The 20,148-nt window shown below is 35.5% G+C and overlaps 1 pseudogene; it reads right to left on the minus strand.

Annotated features, from left to right (window-relative positions):
- Window positions 1-848: 848 nt before the first annotated feature.
- The window catches only part of LOC116727893 (gamma-aminobutyric acid receptor subunit alpha-1-like), a 19,875-nt pseudogene continuing 575 nt past the window's right edge, over window positions 849-20,148 (minus strand).

The raw sequence follows: 20,148 nt of genomic DNA on the forward strand, positions 1-20,148 counted from the left end.
GCGATAAATAAAAAGTTACGTTTAACATCATACATTAGTGCAAATATCGTAAAAAATCCTTGCAAATATTTCTAAATTAAGCGCCACAAAGTTTGTGATTTTGATAGCAAAAAAACAATTACAAAATTCTGGAGAGACTGATCAGTGTGAAAAGATGTTCTATATTATTTAATTTTAATTGAATGCTGAAACAAACAGTTATGTATTGATACTTTAACAGTTTAATGGTTTTATCGATACATTCTGGCACAACTGGCCCTTTAAGAGCATTCAGATTTTTAACACGGCCCAAAATGAAAATGAGTTTGACGCCCTTAATCTAAGCTGCCCAGTAAAACCAAGAAAGCTGTTTAATTTTATCTATCATTACAGAACACAAGTGTAGACATATTTAAACTACATATTGTGAAGATTTCTTTAAAACTGATATACTTGCATGTATTGTTTAATAGTTCTTTAATGTTTTCCAAGACCTAACTACTCATGTATTTATGTCAAAATCACATTGTTATCTCCATGAAATAGAGACTTCCAGAAAAAAATTACATGTCAAGCTTTTTTAAAATATTCACTCAAAAATTATATTTTATATATTTTCAAGAAAATAATTATTTCCACAAATTTAGTTACCATTTAGATTGGTAACAAATCTTTGGTAACAAAATGAGTATTTTCAGTTTAAATTTCTTTTTTCTGTTAAATTGGTTGTGTGGTAAAGGGTAAGAAAAACATTTAATATAACTTGCACAGTTTTCAGCTTAACAGTTAAAAAATTACCATGTGGAATTTCATCTTAATAATAAATATTTTCACATCTGTCTGGTGAGCCACAGAAGCAGATAAACCAGTCATTTGTTTTCTTTTTATTTAAAGACTAATGCAGAGAATCAGGATTTACAGGGCCATATCATAACCAAAAGAAACAAAAAGAGAACATTTACAGAAGGTTACCAAATCATCTACATCAATCACAACCCTCTATCAGTATCACTGAACTACCAGCATATGTACTGCATGTGGATGTGTGAGCTTGTGTGCATTTTGTGTTTATAATGTCCATACAGATTCAATCTTGTTCTGTTTTCATTCACCCTAATCGACCTTTTGTGCTTTAGAAAATTACTACATTTGAAGTTCTTTTCAGTGAAAATTAGAATATATTATGTTTGATAAAAATACAAGAAAAAAAATATTCCAGTAGGAATCTAGGAATAACCAAAAGACTCATTGTTGGAAAGCATGTTTGTAATGATGAAAACCGCCATGGACCTGTAAATATGTGATATTTACATAATGAAATGAGTGAAGGTAATAGGAAGCTCATGACTGTACTGTGTCTTATGTTTCACATTCTGAAATGTAACAAAACCAGACCTGGCAAAAAAAGACAATAATATATACTCAGACATGATATTTAATCTTTGTTTTTTCCCCTCTTTGAATACTATGCTTCTGGTGGAAAACGTTCAAGCTGTAGAAAATTCACATTTATTCTCTCATTTTAACATTTAAGGTCAAAAACTATGTTGGATTTAAAAGTATTTTTGATTTAGGAAATTAAGTAAATAACATAAGAACTGTTTTATTAAACAAAAAAGGAAAAGAAAACATGTTTGCCTCCCTTCATTTTTGTACAAAAAAGAAATCATTCTAGAACTTGAAGACAAATTTTTAGACAAAGAAATCTTGTTACAGTTTTGCTCCTGACTTTATCGGCTCAATCCTTTTATTGCACAACTCTGGAGAAAAAGTGCAATTGGCCATAAAAGCCATGTTGCTCTCAACCAAAGACAAATCTGAAGCACAAACAAAAGAGATAATCCACTGTGTTCTTCAATGTCACCCTGTATGGCCATTGTTGGAAGGAAAAAAAAAAACAAGCTAATAGCTGGTATAAAAGCTAAGCTATTTTCTTTTCATTATAATTTGTAAATCTAAAGCTTAATGGTTATGGAGAAGAAGGTCAATGAAGCAGTTCAAAGTTGTCCTTGCATAGCACGAAGCCAACTACATAAATGTAATGTTATTGTTCTTTTTAAATGTGCAAAATGCATAACAATAAATTGATAATACAAACAATATTCATCAACTTCTCTTCTAATATCTTCAATAATATAATCAAATGCTGTATGTTTATGTATTTTACATATGTATATCTATGTATATATATATATTTCTTCATGATAATAAACATAAATACATTTTTTTAGAATTCTAAAATCTTTGTACAACTCTGTATCCTGAACCTTACATCCCTTGACCCTCTGCATGTAGGTAAAGTGGCCGTGAACAGTGGACTGCCTGCATATGCTTGCTAAAGTGTTTCATTCAGGGATAAATTTAGTAGTGATCATAACCGTGATGCAAATATAATAGAGAAAGCACTAATCTCTTCTTCGGATTCCTTCTGGCAGCAATGTGATCTTTTAACAGCACAACACAAAAATGTAATCCCCTGCAAAGTGTTCATACACCTTAAACCTTTCCACAGTTTGTCACATAGCAACCACGCACTTTAATGTATTTCAATAAGACTTCATGTGATAGATGAACACAAGTGTCCCATTTTTGAAGCAGAATATAACAGTTATTTGTTACCAAGAAATATTTTGTGTTATGCAAAAGCATTCAACTCCCTTTACTCTGATTACCCTAAACACAACCCAGTGCAGCCAATTTATTTTAGGAGCCGTCTAATTGGCAAACAGACTTCACCTGTGTATTTTAATGTCATTACAAACCAAGCTGTTTGTGAAGGCCTTGGAGGTTTGGCCTCAGAATATTAGTGAACACAAGGAACACAACAGGTGGGTCCGGGATAAGGTTGGAGTAAAATCTATGCCATAACCACGGTGAAACATGGTTATGGCAGTAACTTCTTTACATCCTCACATTGTGATGTGAGGATCTATTTCTCCTGAAAAATGTGGGAAGATGGTCAGAGTAGTTGAAAAAATAAATTGCAATAGTAGAGGAAGAAAAGCTAATTGAATGCAAAAGTACTCCAGAGTTGGCTGGATGCTCCAAGTATCTGTGGCAAGACTGCAAATTGCTTTCCATAGACACTCATAATCCATTCTGATTAATCTTTAACTATTTTGCAAAAAGGAGTTGAAAAGAAATTGTCTCTATATGCAGATCTAGTAGAGACATACCCTAAAACATTTTACAAAATATTAATTTTGGGGAGGTTGAATACAAATGCATGTCAGACTTTAAATAAAATCACGTCACTTTCCTTTTATTTGAAAATTATGCACTACATCGTGCTGGTCTATCATGTAAAGTCTCGAGGAATGCCTTAAAGTTCCTAGCACAAGAAAATGTAAAAATGTTCAAGGGGTATTGATGTTTTGCAAGAAATAGCCTTCCACTGTTCTTATATGTGTGTGTGGCTTAATTCAATTCCATGTAAAATACATTCAGCACAGCACACTGAGGATCCACAAAGCAGCGCTGTGGTACTCTACATTTTGTCAAAGAAGGTCAGAATTGAAGCCAAAGGCTTCACAAAGCAAGATGGTTACATAAAGCCTGGTATTTCTACCCACATATCAAAAGTATTTAATACATGTCCATGCCCAGCACAAATGAAACTACAAGTATAGGTGGGTCAGTGTAAAGCTACAATGGATATCACCCCCAGACTGAGTGTCAGGTTCAGGTCCTAAGAAAAGCCCTTACTAATATTGCTACATCAACATAATTAAAAATTGGACTGTTTAGAAACCTTTACATGTCACGTCAGAGGAGAAGCATTTCCTAAAAGCCTGTCGTTTTTAATTTAAAAGAAGAAAAAGAAGCAAGCAATGTTCAAACCCAAACGAAAACATTCTTTCCACGTTGTTTCCATGTTGTTTGGAAGAGGGATTGACATCATGCTACAAAAATATATTCATCTTCAGCACTATCTTGTTAAACTACAAGACAAGTCCTCTTTGCGAAACACAGCGCCGGCTAACCTAAGATTACAGTGCCACTTCAATTCATTGTCTTTTTCCCCCTTTTGTCTCTTTCGTTCTCTGTCCCTGTCTCTCGCTGTTGCTCACCAAACAAGCAGCAACAAAATGACTCCAAACGGGGCATGTGATACTGAAAGGCAGTGTAGCTGGTACTTTCTGAGTATTATATCTCAATTTTCTTTCCAGTGAATCTGGAAACTGTAGTAAACGTGGTCAGCGTGGGGATTCAGTGGGATGGAAAATAAAGATGTGCCGCCCATCTACAAATCCATCACAGCTTGAATTCTGGAAATGATAAAGGCACTTCTCCTCCATCTCAATGTGCCCCACCACATGCTAACTAAACTTTTCTACAAATGCTGTATTAGCAAAGGAGGCCCCAACCTAAAGACTCCAACTAAAACAAAAGGTAAACAAAAATATGAAATATACTAGATGCCATGTTTAATTCTGAGAATTTGCAATGGTTCTAGATTGTTGCCTACAACTTGCCATCATTAGAAAGGATTTTATTGATTCTTTTGGTGTGGTCACAACCACCCAGCTGAATAGTGTTTAAATTCAGTTAAACCGATTTAGCATGAAATGTAGATTAGGTGAGAAACAGTCACTCAGAAATGAATGAACTCAGTTTATGCTCCATTTGTAAAAAGAATCAGAATGAGGAACCAAATGAAAGAGTTTACCTTTCCGTTGATGCAGTTAAAACCCCGTTAGTTACACTTTGCAAAGCTTAATCATAATAAAGACATCTCTAACACTTGATAGTATTTACAATGCAGTGAAATTAAATCCATATATCTTCAGTTCTGAGCACAGATGATTTAAACTTTGTATGTTTTGTCCTCTAAATAAACTGTGTCCACTGAGACATGTTTTATTGCTATTGCAGAAACAATGAAATATTTTTTTTTCAAGAATGACACAATCTAATAAACATTCTACCTAGAATGGAAGATATATTTGAGAAAGAATGAGCGTTACACTGGTGACATCAAATAACCCAAGCCATCAGTCAACACGGGTCTAATTTTTGAATAAATGAATAGAAATCATAAAATTTCCTGCCCATGCGTATTCACAGATGCCTCTTTACTGTCTGTAATTCCATGTTTTAAAATAGGTTAAAGAAAACAAAGAAACAAAAAGGGAGATAGTTAAGCAAGAAAACAAACGAAAACACTGCCTCAGGAAAAACTTGGGCTATGAAGTGGTAGAATAGCATTCTCTTGGCTAGATATTTTTAGTAGCATTTTGTAGTAGCATCCTCTTAGACCTGAACGATACCCTTTCAAAACTCTGAATTTATGTTTTTTTTTTTTTTTTATATATATATATTGTGTTTCTTTTGAAATCTTCAAAATTTAGGTAAACACAGAAGCAATGCAACAACTGGGTATTCAAACCAGAGTGGACGCAATGTTTATCTCAAAATAACCACTTTTTTGTAAAAGGATTAAGAAAAAAAATAAATCAAAAAGACAAAAAGATGAATTAGGTGTGATTGACCCCCTGCAATTTGGGCTTCTTATTCAAGTAGGTTGCCCAGTAGACCAAGTTAAAGGTTCCAAAGAGCAGGGGGAAGGCTATTCTGGCAATCCGGTCTATCTTGCTCACACTGTTAAAGGTCTTCTTGGCCTCAGGGGGTTTGGGCTTCGGCTCCTCTTTGGGCTCATCTGGGGGTGGAGGAGCGCTTTTGGCGATTGTGGCTAATCCCGGGTTCCTGGCAGGATTGGGTGCGAAGGGTGTAGAAGTGGTAGGCGGGTAGGCCGTTGTGTTGTTTTTCTTCAGGAGAGACTCTTTCTTCTTCTTTTGCTGATTGTGGTTTTTAGAGAAAGAATTGGGGGAAAGCAAAAACATATCAAAACTTCAATTTACAAAAGAAATGACATGTTTTAGATAGACTTTTTCACTGGGTAAGCAAGGGCAGCTCAATAAATTACAACACTCATTTTTCATTATGTAAAACACATTATATTTAGTTATTACACACAAATCTTTGTTTATAAGCCTTGATTTCTAGTTATAATGACTTAATGCTAATGAAAACATATTTAAGAAGATTATAGAAATATTAACACAGAAACGAGGGGATATTAAAGGTTATTTTCAGAAGGTAATTTTAATTTGACAAACGAGCAGAAAGCATATAGCAGTTTACTGAGATCGACCTCTGATTTAGAGGGTGAAAAGTACCACAATCCAACAAAGGAATAAATTGTGAAATAAACATTCAAAAAACTGTACATAAATAAATTTAAATTAATGTTTATACACAAAAATGTTTCTGAATATCAAACTAATGGAATATCCTGGCCCACCCAAATATTAGCAGACCTGTAATAGGTCAGGCTGAACATTGTGTGTGAATACAGCACTGTGAAGTATTTAAAAAAATACTGAAATAATCTTATATCCTGCTTCAAGCATATAATAACTTCTAATTTTAAGTAATATCTTTTAAACAATTATAAGATGAAAGAAAAGTATTTATCTTTTGGTTTTGTTCTCTACAAAATAGCTGGAGGATACGATGTCTGCATGCTGCTAACTACAGCATGCAGACAAGTAGAGCAGAAAGCCCAGGATAAACACTAAACTATTAATGTTCATGTCATGTTTCTGAAATAGCATTTTCTATTAGATGATGTGCAGACTGTAACTAAATGTTCTCCGTCTGAACTAAATTGCAAAGCAATTATCAGAAATGATTAGGTCTTTAAGAAACATTTCTTAAAATGCTTGTGTGAAGGTTTTGAATTTTGACTAACTAGACTGAGGAAGGGTATGTTCATCTGAACACATACAATATTTTTTTAGATTTAACATAGTTAATTCAGTCTAGTACTCTTAACCACCTTTAAATCATATGTCAACTCGATTATATGGTTGCACAGTTGTTGTGTTTCCAGATATGGGCAATTTAAAATGAACAATTATTTAAAACTGCATAAAGTAAAAGAAGGAAGGTTCAGCTGTCCCAATATTAACAAGTCTAATTCAATGAACTAAAAGTGAAGCAAAAATCAGGAAAAAAAAGTGCCATGGATATATGGAGAAAAATTAATCCTACTTATGGTATAAATCTTAAACTGCTACAAGGTAGAAATGTGTTTTTCCAGAACTATTCAATATTCTCAATACACTCATTTTGATCAAGGGCAAACACTTATGCAATAGTAGATTTTTTGCAACATCATCCAGAGATAAAGTAAAAACAAAAAAAACAAAAAATAATAATAAACATTTGCTAATACAGAGAGTCTTTAATATTGAATAAGTACCTTCTCAGGGACTACACTTTTTCCATCCCAAGCATAACCTCTCTTGGTGAAGTAGTTGACTGTGGCAAATTCAATGAGGGCAGAGAAGACGAAGGCGTAGCAGACGGCGATGAACCAGTCCATAGCTGTGGCGTAGGCCACTTTAGGGAGAGAGTTCCTGGCGCTTATACTGAGAGTAGTCATGGTCAGGACAGTGGTCACTCCTGCAGGGAGATAAAAAGATGAGAATGCTAAACGTTATGTGGCTTGTAAATGCATGAAGAGTGTCAGTTACAAACACCATTTAAAAGGAAAGATAAAACAAAAAGTTTAATTTAACTTTGATTGTGACATTGTTTAGAAAGCAAATGGTTCATAAAGTATCCCCATTTTGGAAGCTGGCACATGAATTTACTTGATCAAATATAAAAACAAGCCAAATATATTAGAAGCTGACACAGTCTTGCCATTTTAGACTTAGTATTATGGAGATTTTCAGACGGAGATGAAAAGCAGAAAAACAGCATTGAAGAGAGATGAGAATCAAGCAAAATTATGTAGAAAATAATGACCAGTCTAGATTAGACCATACAGGCCACCGTTCAGACCCATGTGCATCAGGGAGGCTTGGCTATCATTGATCCAATCATTATAACATAACCGTTTTACACTCACAAAAAAACATGTTTCTTCCCCTAAGAAATAAACTTCAAGAACACAATGTTGACTTGCTCCCTCATATATTCTACCTATTAACAATTGCCACTATCAAAGGAAAAGATATTTAGAGCTGCCAACTTCAAATATCAATTTTCACGATACTTAAAAAATGCAGACTTCCACCTAGTTTAACAGATGTTTGTGACTCCCATCCAGCTCTAATCCTAAAATTAGTGTTTTGGAAAAGTTGAAGTTCATTTCACTAGAAATGTATGTTTCTAATTTATACAAGAGAAAGTGCATATGATTCATGACTCAACTCACTAAGTACCAGAGATGAAAAACACACTCACTCCCATCCCCTCCACCCAAAATGAAGACCGTCAGACAAGATCTATCTAATTATGCAACTACAAAAAAAAGTTAATAAAAAAAATCATGCATTTTGAAATGAAATGGCTTGACACACAGTGCAGTGTGTCAAATCTAGAAAATCATATTGCTCTACTAAATCAGCCACGCAAAGGTATGATGAGACATTATTAAGCAGTGGAGTAACTGGGTCAGACCGTATCAAATAGAGCAGTGCTCATTTTAGAACAGGCAACTGCAGATGTTTAGACCCCGAGTAAAATCAGTTCGAACAATCATGAGGAACAGCTGGCTTCAAATGTTATAAAAAATCCACACATGCTGTATGTGGATTACATGTTATCTTAAAAAAATGAGAAATGAGTTTTTCTCTCAAACAATTCTCTATTACCAGCAAAGAATGATTTGCTTGAAACAAGAACCCTCACCCCACCGCAAACAGCACACAGTTCTGATGTATGACCAGTTGAGGCGTGCGTTTGTGAGCATCAAATAAGTAGGTCAAATATATTTATTGAACAGATTTTTTTATAGCTACCTTTTATTGTGAGTGAATACTCAAGGCAGTTGTTTAGAAAATTATTTGCATCGTTTGAAGGAGACCGCAATAAGAAATAACAGGTTGCCTTGATAACAAAAGCAAGGACATATCTTCTTATAGGATCATTGTTGCTGTATTACGTGTATTAAAAGAACTTGATTACAGAATTCATTCACATGTGTGCTCAGGACAGCACCAAGTACTGAGCTGTTATGTGCAACCTTGATTTCTTGAAAAAAAGAAATATGTAGCCAAAGTGTTGCTGCTTTCCAGCTCGTTAAACTATAAACATCTGATGCTGGGCTTGATGCGGTTTTATCTAGGTTGCTGAGCCATTTCAGGTTTTTTTTGTTAATATAAATTAGATAATCCACAATGTGTATCGAGAACATCACATTAGGATGTACAATAATTAAAGCTTGAGGTAACAGTTGAAATAATTTTGAATATGAAAACAGTGTATCAAAATTTGCTGGCTGACTGTGGCTCTTACACAGAATGTTTGAACAGCAGAACATTTTGGACAGATGCCAGAGAAAAGGAAAACTGCCTCAGTTTCAACCAAAAACAGCTTCACCTACATTTCACTGCATTGGAAATAGGATTTACAGGAATGCATGGAAGTAAATAATTTGAAGGAAAAGTTTGCTCACACTCACTAGTACACAGAGCCATAAAAATGTATTCACATGTTTTAAAAATGTTCAATAATTGCCACACACTGCAGTGTATCTTGTTGGGATTCCATGTGATATACAAACACAAAGTAGCACATAATTGTGAAGTGGAAAAAAATTATACATCCTTAAAGTTCTCAAAAAAATCTACAAAATTTAAGTTACATTTGTAATCACCCTCACGCCTCTAATTCAAATCCAAAGCAACCATGTGGAATAAACTCTGGTCATATGAAACCAAAATCAAACTACTGAGCCTACATTAAAAAATGCATTGTGTGAGTGAAGAATAATACTACGTCATCACCCCTGAAAAAAACATCTTCACAATTAAACTTGGTTCTGGCAGCATAATGGTGTGGAGATCCAGTTTGTCAGCTCTGACAGAAAAGCTAGTCTTAGTTCATGGGAAGATGGATGAAGCTAAGTACAGAGTGATCCTGTATGAAAATGATTTTGAGGCAGTAAATGACTTGAGACTGAGGTGGACAACGATCTTAAAGTACAGCTAGAGATCAAAGGGAACTGTCTAAATCGAAGCAACTTCTGTTTTGTTTTATCTTAATTTGAATTTGCTAAAACTGGTAGATTTTCTAAGGAGAGATTATTTGATGTTTGCATTCTTGTGCAAGTGCAGTAATTTTTCACAACAGGACCAAGTATTTCTCTCCTCTTCATCTATCCCGCCTACATACTTATGTGAAAGTAGGAAAGATGGTGTTGGAGGTTGTTTTTACTCTTTATTTTACTTACTTACTTTTTCAAGTCCTCTCATATAACACAATGGCTTTTGTTCCTGTTTATTTGAACATTTTGTCTCTTAAACTAAACAATTGATATACATTTGGGCTTTACATGACTCTCAGCTTAATTTAAAGCCAAATACTAATGAAATGTAAGTATTTGATTGAGTGTAGATACAGAGACTTTATGAAAAATACACTCTTTTCAACTGGACATTGTGTGTCTATATAAAAGCTGGATGTGATAAATTAGCAGTGAAACCAGACTCCCAACATCTCAGCTTGTTTACCACTGAAACAGAAATTTAATTTTAGAACGATGAAGGCACCACCACTCCACTTGGTATTTTATTATTGCTTTAAAAGTGTTGTCATTCTTACAGTAGTATCTCATATACTTTAGTGTGTTTGGCAGGCTCTGTTGTCATGGAAACAAGTATCCTATTTTCTGCTATGTTTACCACAGATGGAGAGGAAAGGAAAAAGAGAAGATTATGGTTTAGCAATAAAAATAATAGATTCATTCATTACATTAAATAATATGGGGTTCCTGTTTAGACACAATGTGTTTGGGGGTTGTGAGAGTCCAGTCTTCTGCAAACGTGTAGGGGTGTGTGTGGGTGACTGACTAACAAGTCCAAGGTGTGTTTTTGTTTATCTTGAGGGACAATGATTCCCTTTGTGTCTGCTCAGAGATGGGTGTATATAAGAATCATTTAGATCACGAGCCAATCAATACATCAAAACGCGTCTCAAGAGCTGCTTTTAGATAACTATTTGATATGAAGCAAGTAACACAGCGAGGCTTTTGAGGTTGATTTCAATGAAATTCAGTAATCTGGACCCATTTAATTGAGTCTTAATATAGCTGGATTCACAAGATTTTCTTCCATTAAAATGAAATTTTACTGATACACAATGCCTATGATTAATGTCAGTTAGCCAGGCTTTGGCATTCATTTACATATTCACTTTAGAAAAGCACACATACATACACTGCAGTTAAAAAATCCAAGACATGGAGAAAAATTGTGCAAAAAATTCCCACTTAAATACTGAAATGATGAATCACAATGGAAGAAAAAATATTGTTAGGTTTGACTGGCAGCGCTGTTCCAAACAAGAAAAAGGTTTATATGATTGCTTAGAGGCAAAGGTGGATTATGTCACAAATAAATAACATTTTGATCCTCATTTCTTGACAAAATGAGGTGGAATCTTTGGAAATGTAACTGACAGTAAGAATAATTAGACTAATGAACCATCATTGCCAAACTGCCTGAAATATGAAAGTACTTTAAATTCATTAAAGTCACCTTGATCACAAATTGTACCCAAGATCAAATGAATCTTCTGAAAAAGGGATAAAGTTTTTCTTTTTTTTTTCAAGTGGCAGTTGATTATTTTCTCTTTTAAAACTTTAGGCCATTCGTCATAACCCCTATAAATAACATCTTTTTGCTAATCTGACAAATCTCAAGCAAGCAAATAAATGTCCAGGCCCTGCATCAGAGGGGAACCACAGGCGAAACCCTGTCAGCGAGAGCAAAGCTTCAGGAAAATGTCTTTGCATTTCTGTTACGCTCAGCGGTTCCAAGCAGAAGTGTCTTTCAAACAGTGTTTTGACTGAGAAAACAACCAATCAAACATGACAATCAAAATGTGGGTCAAAAGTACAACAGTAGATCTGAAAGCCTACTGACTGAAAGCATACCCAATCTTCTTTGTGCGACATAAGTCTTGTTTCTGGATGCTGGAAAGACTCGGCACGAAAGACGGTACAGATGTTGAGATTTAAAAATGAAAATACACATCTAGTTTATTCATGAATAATGCAACAGCTTTTACTACCTAGAAGAAGTGGAAGGATGTAAAGAAACAAGGTTTTGTTTCTAACCAATGATCAATCTAGATGTCAGAGAGATACATAAAATATAAACATGACTTCATAACACCCCAATATGCAGGTGTGCCATTTGATTTATCAAAACCCACACTGTTTTCTATTCCCCTGGCAGAAAGGTACTCACCTATGAGATGCTATTGACCCAACTTCTAGATGGAGAATCCAAAGACACTGAAATTGTGTAATATTTTTGTTCGCTATCCTTTTTGCTTGCCAAAAACTTATATTAATATGTATGACATAGTAACTTGAGCAATACTCTGGTAACAAGAGAAGAGGGGAATGCCACTCAGTCAGTTTAGGTTATATTCAATTTAATCTGCAGTAGCTAATTTTTATAAACAACATGGTTTTTGTATATTTAAAGCTGTCACTATGTCTTGACAGCATAACATGAGACCGACGATCTGTGAAAAATTCAAGCTCCTCTAAATCCTTCCTGTGGTCTTACAACCATTTGCAGAAATATACAGCTCCCTGTCAAAAACAACCAATCAGAGCCAGGAAGAATGTCTTAGCGCAGTCAATTAGACTAATGGTCATAAAAGTGGTACAGATACAAGTCATACTGGCTAGCCTGCTTCTTTAGCGGTGACCTTTAGTGACCTACTCTCCTTGTGAAGGGTGTTGATGACTTTTAACAGGAGTGTCAGTTATTCCCCATGATTTTTTAGGGTGAAATCTTGAGATTAAAATAATTTAGTGTGTTTTTTTTATTGGCATCTTCGATTTTCATTTGCTGTAAGTGACAATTATCAAGATATCACTATGTGTGCAATAACAAATATGTTTTATTGTAATTCAATTACTGAAATAAGCTGACTTTTTAAGTATTTTTAACTACTGACATGTATTATTTTACACATTTCAGAGGACAGGTTGCTTGAAGCCTCTTTAAATTACAGGCAAACCCCTCGTAGTAAGCTTGGTGAACTTCATAACATTTAGACAGATGACTGATTAAATAATTTGTGATTTTTCAATTATTATTTCATAATGACCACATTAGTGTTGAATTTAATGAAGTGGGTGAATTCAATTCAATTCAGTTTTATCTATACAGTGCCAATTCACAACAGATGTCTTGAGGTACTTCACAAAAAGCCATTCAATTTAATCATACATACATTCCAACTGATCCTTGTTATCAAACTGAACAGTAAGCTACATTAATTATTCAAAGTAGTTGAAAAAAAGTTTCTATCTAAGGAAACCCAGTAGACTCCATCGAGTCATTCAATGATCATAGTTGCTCTGTGGGGACTTGTCAAGTTGATTATTTACAATCCCTCAATCAGTCTCAAGAGGGAACTGATCTTTGTTGGATATCTGTCAACATTCTCACTGTGCTATCTGTACTTCATGCTTTATCAATAACATAAGTGTCAAAAAAGATTGTTTCTGAGGTCAATTACAGTAAGCATCACTGCATCATCTCTGGTTATGGGAAAAGAATAAATAAAGTGACATGTTGATTGGCAGGTGATGAAATGACTGTGCTGGCACCACAACTGCAGGATGTAAATCATCCAGAGAGACGCACACAAACATTCATCAGCACTTCTAACAAAGTCAACGACTTACCAAGTGCAACAATGTACATATAATCACCATGCTGTAGCAAAACAAACATGCCCAGTTCACAAATGTGTGCAGATGAGTGTATGCGTAAAAATACACTCAGTACAAACTCTCGCACAAGGTACTATTGCTTAATGAGCAGATACATTAAACAGCAAAATGGGAGAGTCAATAAATCCCAAGCCAATCGCTTTTAAAGCGGAAGAGAAAGAATCAAGCTAATCTTCCAAGCCCTGCCCCCATGACAGCTCAGACTCAGAGAAACAGAGAGGAAGAAGGAAGGGAGGGAGAGAGTTAGGAGGATGGAGAGCATCGTATCAGCACTATCAATGGCTGTTTCCTTTCTGGTTTCATTTAGACTCCAAGTAAATAAATTGCAAACAGTTTTCCACTACACCAGACTAGCTATAAACTAATCAGCCTCTTAATCGGCACTGTGATAAATAAGATAACTTTACCCATTGCTGTGTTTTTAAATTGCCTATTCATCTATAGGGCAGGATTCAGGGAAAAAAATGTGCATAGCCTTTGTTTTATAGTAACATAATGTAATTTAAACAGTCATTTCAGTAGTACATTTGTTCATATTATTGCTTTTTCTTTGTCAGACTTGGACACCCAATCACCTCTATAGTAATAGAAAATCTTACAGAATGACAGTGGTTATTTATTTGTAGTACCGGTAAACTGAGTAATAAATGTTGATGGTGTGCAGGAATTATAACAAGAAACAAAGTTGTGAATAGGTGGCAGTGAGAAAAAATTGCTTGAACATGTCTTTGCAATTTAGTATTTTCTCCTACAGTGAGCACAATATTAAAAAAACAATTTGTGTTGGTGCAATCTTTATAAAGACAGGATCACACATTACCCTTGTGTTTCTATTATATAACTCTAAACTTGGTAATAAACACTGAACAGTTGTGACTATATAACGTATAGATGCACGATCCTGATGAGGTAGAATACCCTCTGTTATCTTTGTTCTCAGCAATACTGCTAATGTGACAACTTATATTTCAGTATGGGTCCCTCTGGCAAAATAGACAACACAGCGCTTAACTGTCAAAAGCTGAAATAAATTCATACTAAAAAGGAGTCACTTTAGAATAAAGTTATGAATGCGTTATGCTTTAGTTGCACTTAACATTATTTATTCCCCACTGTAATTGTGATTTATTGACAAACTTTACGATTGTACAGGTATTTGCAATGAAACATTTCCTCCCACGTGACACAGCAATATGGTGATGTACATTTTAAAACATCTTGAATTACTTTAAATTGAGTTCCTTACAATCTTTTAAAGAGAAGGTCTTGCAAAGTTTTCTTTGGTTTTATGATGTGTTTTCACTTAGTTTGTTCATGAAAATTTAGACCAGAGTTAGAGCAAAACAATCAAAACCAAAAGACATTGAGAGAAAGAAAATCATTTACAATAATCTGCCAAAAATGTCAGTATTTAAATTATTTAATTTTGCATATTACTGGGGTTTTATTTGCTCATTACCTACGCAGTTAATAATAAAAACAACTGAGTAAAAAGATTGATTGAAAGACTGTGCAGGTATCATGTTTACAGTGATGTTCTGATGTTTTCCAGTTTATCTTCCCTACTAGTAGCATATCGGCACCTTCCTAAAATAATGGTCCAAGTCATTTGTTACACAGAAATTAAATTAGACTTTACTAATTAGGTGCCTTCAAAGGCTGGTGGTTCCACTGAATTTCATTCAGTAAGTGGTATCAGACTAAAGGACATGCTAAATACACCATACATCTACAGTAGCATACAACACTCAAGGTTAATCCATTAGACTGTGTGTATGAGACTACAATACACAAAAGATGTAAAAAGGTCACAGGGTAAGAATATTTAAAGATATCTTATCAGACAATACCCAAAACAAAACAACACACTCAGAAGAGTGTCACACTGTTTTAATGAGCAATGTGTACATCTGTTTATACAGCTCAGAGCAGGTGTGTTTTTTTGTGTTTAGATGCATGCATGAACACATTTTGCATGTAATCCCATGGAGCACGACCGGTCCTGATAGCATGGGGGACACATACATGCCCTAGATAGTTTGAATCTAATCTAGGCCATCCTCATTTCCCCTCGACACGTGACAAGCACTGCAGGTAGAAAGCTGTGGCACACATGCAACAAGCACACACACGCATGAATACACACCCCAACTCACGCCAACACATATTAAAACATTGCGAGAAGAATGCCAAACATACAGGAGATGGCAGTGTAGCAATATATGGCGGTTCTGAAACAATTCAAGGAGACTCTTCAAGAAGCAGGCCATGGGAGACACAGGCATTAATGAGGAGAATATGAAGAGAGAAGGAGTGAGTAAGGGAGAGGAAGAGGGAAAAAAGTAGAAGGAAGTGCGTAGGGTGAGGTAACCCAAGGACATTCCGGCTGCTGCTGTTCTTTGCTGCTGTAGAGCATGCTGCAGACTAGCAAGAGCTTTCCATTTGGTTGGTGTTATGTAAGACCTTACTGTGACAGACAGACAAATACACACCAGATATCCAAAGAGACTAATTCCATACAAACACACATCCACATTAACCAAGCAATATGCACACACAAGCAAAACCCCACACAGACAGGCAAATTCACATACACACTTGTAATCTTCCATTCAGGGCACGTAATTCTAAATTCATTCTGAGCTCTTCTTAAATTCTACTGCAGCTAGCCACAACTCATTACAACTCTTTTCACCTCATTGGAGCAAACACAAAACAGAACAGAAGAGGATAGAAATATTGTGTAGCAAGATTGGTGGTAGGGAACAATTGACCTATTAATCTTTTTTATGTCCTTTAAACCTTTTTTTGTGGTTGTTATGACAGATTTGGAAACAAACCTATTAGCTTTTGGGGAGTTGCATTAATACACGGTTTGTCATTGCTCCAAGAAGTTACTGTGCCCTCTGAAATATCTTTGCGCACAAGATCAGCAAATGAAAAACAGCATGTTATGATGCATTCAAGGTGTTTACTGCCTCACTGACCATTTCCCCCCGGTTGTCCTGCCGCCATGCTTGGCTAAGCAAATCCACTCCTGGCTCCGAAAATTTTGGCAAGATAGAAACATTTTCTAAAGCGATAAGGTATTTCAATATTTCACAGCTTACTGTCTTCCCAAATCTGTAACCAAGAAGGGTAATCAAGTTGATATTATGACGCACCAAAGACTACAATGGGTCACTGCATTTTTGGAAAAAAATACTCACTTGCAAAAAATATAAAGCCTTGTATAAGCCTCTGAAAGGGGCTTTTCACTATGCAGCAAATGCTAATGCTAATGAACAAGCAATGCCAATATATTCTAGTTTATACAAGTGGTGGACATCTATTCGCCTCATGACATTCAAGTGTATTTTCAATCAGATGAGACGATTACAACACACCAGACCAAAACTAAAGATTCTGGCAACCAATCATAGTGGGTGGTCAAACTCAATGCAACATCTGAGGCTGACACAATTAGCAAATCAACAAAAACCATGAATGGCAGATTCAAACCAGGAGACCTTTTTGTTACACAATGAAATGTCATCCTAATGACACACACTCACACCCCCCCACCACAAACACACACACACACCCCTATATATATATATATATATATATATATATATATATATATATATATATACTGTATATATACACAGTATATATATATACTGTATATATATGTATACTGTATATATACACATATATATATAAATAAACCACTGATGAAGATTTTCCAGAGCTTTCTTTTGAATAACTAAGATAGATTCAATAATAAAACTCATAATTTAAAGTAAATATTTAACTTTAAACATTTACTTTCATTAAAAGACATTTGAAATAAAAAAATTATCTGAAACAAATTCAATTTTAATTCAGCTTAGATCAATTTAATTTATGTCAATCTGAATAAAACCAATTTTCAACAAATGCCATTTTAAATAACTTTACAAAGAGATCAAATTTGTATGCAAATATTTAGAACCATGTCTAAACTCAAATCCAGTTTGGATCAATTTAATTAATAACAAAACTCAAAGGATAGTTTGGATCCCAATTATTTGACCCAAATTATATTCAATACAATCAAAAATCAGTTGTCATAATTATACAACCTAACTTTTAAATGTTTGAGGCCTCTCTGAATCTTTAAGTCACTGAATTGGCAGCAGTCCTTCCTTATGATGTGTATGATGTTTGGCACAAATTACAGCTTGATTTACATCCAAGCCTCTTTTAATGATATCCCATCTTATTCAGTTCAGTGCTCTAACCTACTGCACTTAAGATCAAGTGCTTTGATGTGTCATTATTGTATCATCCACGTTGAATTTCCAGGAACAAGTTTGGAACCTTGTGTTGATTGGCTCATTTCTGTAGGCACAGGTGTTCAGGGATGATGAAAGAGCCAACAACTCACCAAAGACAGTTCTGGCAGGGACAGACTCTCTGTTGAGCCAGAAGACACTTGGGAGAGGATCACTGTCATGATGCAGGAGTAGATATGTCTGGATCACAAGTAACCAATTTTCCTCTCTTCAGGAGGAAGTGGGTTGTCATCACAACATACTCTCCTGTTTTCAGCAAGATAAGAGACAAGCAAAAGTTACATTTTTCCAGCACCTATTTATAAATTCAGAACAATAGCTGGGTGAAAACTTGAAATGAATTTAAAAATCAGGGACATTTATAATTCTAAAATATACCTGTGCTTGATTGCACCACACCAGAATCCACACTCTGCCCCATCAGATCATACTGGTTTAACCTGGAGCCGTCCTCTGCCACCACTACAGACTGAGCAGCCCCTCTGGTCCACACATACACCACCTCTGCTCTGGTATAGGCATCTAAGGAGTGAAAAAGTTATAATTTAGTTTACTTCTAGTTTTTTTTCTTTTTAACTAAAGATATAATATTATCTAACAATTTTCCATTAAAGCATCTAATGACGTATAGACATCCTGTCTATACGTTATCATCCAACATCTTCTATGTGAGACGTCACATTGTGCTGTGCCACAGCCTGTCATTCTTGTCTTATAACAAAATAAGAAAATAATGTCCCAATAGAGTAACGTGACCTTAAAGCAGCAAAGTCAGTCAGTTTTTTTTCCCCCTTCTGGCCACACAACCTGTCAAAGCTGCAGTGTGGCTCGGCCACTGCAGAGGAAAAGATGGCTCAGCTGCAGACTGCAGAGTGAGGAAGAGAGCTCATCACTAAAATATTTAGCAAGTGAGTTCAGTTTAAAGGCATTTAAGGCTTGGTACTCTCACACATGCTCTGTAGCTGGAATTGCAGAGGTAGCATGGCTCACGTCTCTGTTGCTTTAGTGTCCAAATGTTGTTTTTGTTATTTTTTTTCTTGCCTCCCAACACTCATTTGCCGTATCATACTTTCTTATGAATGGGTTGTATTATTTTTCCATTACATGTTTCTATAATTTTCCACTTCTAAGTCCAGTCTATTTGAATCTGTGTTTATTAAGGAAAGATGCAGGGCAGTTGGAGCTGTCAGCAGTGAGCAGCTGGTGTGATGCTCTGCTAGTATTTCAGAAGGTACTGCAGGCTGCATGCCTGCAAGAGTCTTGGAAGGTCTATAAAGGTTGAACACTGCCTTTCCTTTACATGGAGGCAGTGGCACATCATGCAACACACATATTTAAGTGTGTGTGGGGGATGAGAGGAGATGTGGATCTGGTATGTTCATTAAATGTAGAATTGTATTGGCTGCAGAGCCTACTTACAGCTGCCAAATTTCAGGGGACAAGCATGGGCATCCATAGGGAAGTCTTCCAGATGCATAGGGCATTCTGCTCTCACTGTAAGCCTTGAAAAAAGCATATAGATCACAGAGTGAATTCAAACTTATAATGGCGGATAGAATAAAGAAACCGCAGCCTTTAAAACGAAGACATGGTGAAGTGTTACAGCCAAACAGCAGCTAGGAATGTGTTGAAACATACAAATATTTTTTTTTACTATATCAGCACTGAGTGAGTACTCAAGCTGAACACTTTTCCCCCCAAACAGAAATGTTCCAGTTCCATGAGCTTTGAGCTTGTGTTTACTTATGGCTTGGTGGGAAAACAGCGTGTCAGACCACCCATGACACACTAATCTCCCATCTAACCCTCATCTCAGTCATCTGTGACACCAATACAGGCTCTGCCTCTTCGCTCCCCTCCCCCTCTTATTAAACATGTTGAAGTAAATGTTACACAGTACTGTCTTACATTAACACAAGTCAGTGGTGTGCATTAGGTTCTGTACTGTCATAAAGGTTTACTCAGGCCTCTTTTTCTAAAGAATGGTGCTAAGATGCTAATACTAGTTCCGGTTTCAGATCTAGTCTTCTGGCTTACACATGTTTTATTGCAAAAACCAAACTTCAGATTTGT

This window comes from Xiphophorus hellerii, chromosome 11, assembly GCF_003331165.1.
Source record: "Xiphophorus hellerii strain 12219 chromosome 11, Xiphophorus_hellerii-4.1, whole genome shotgun sequence".
NCBI classification, from domain to species: Eukaryota; Metazoa; Chordata; class Actinopteri; order Cyprinodontiformes; family Poeciliidae; genus Xiphophorus; species Xiphophorus hellerii.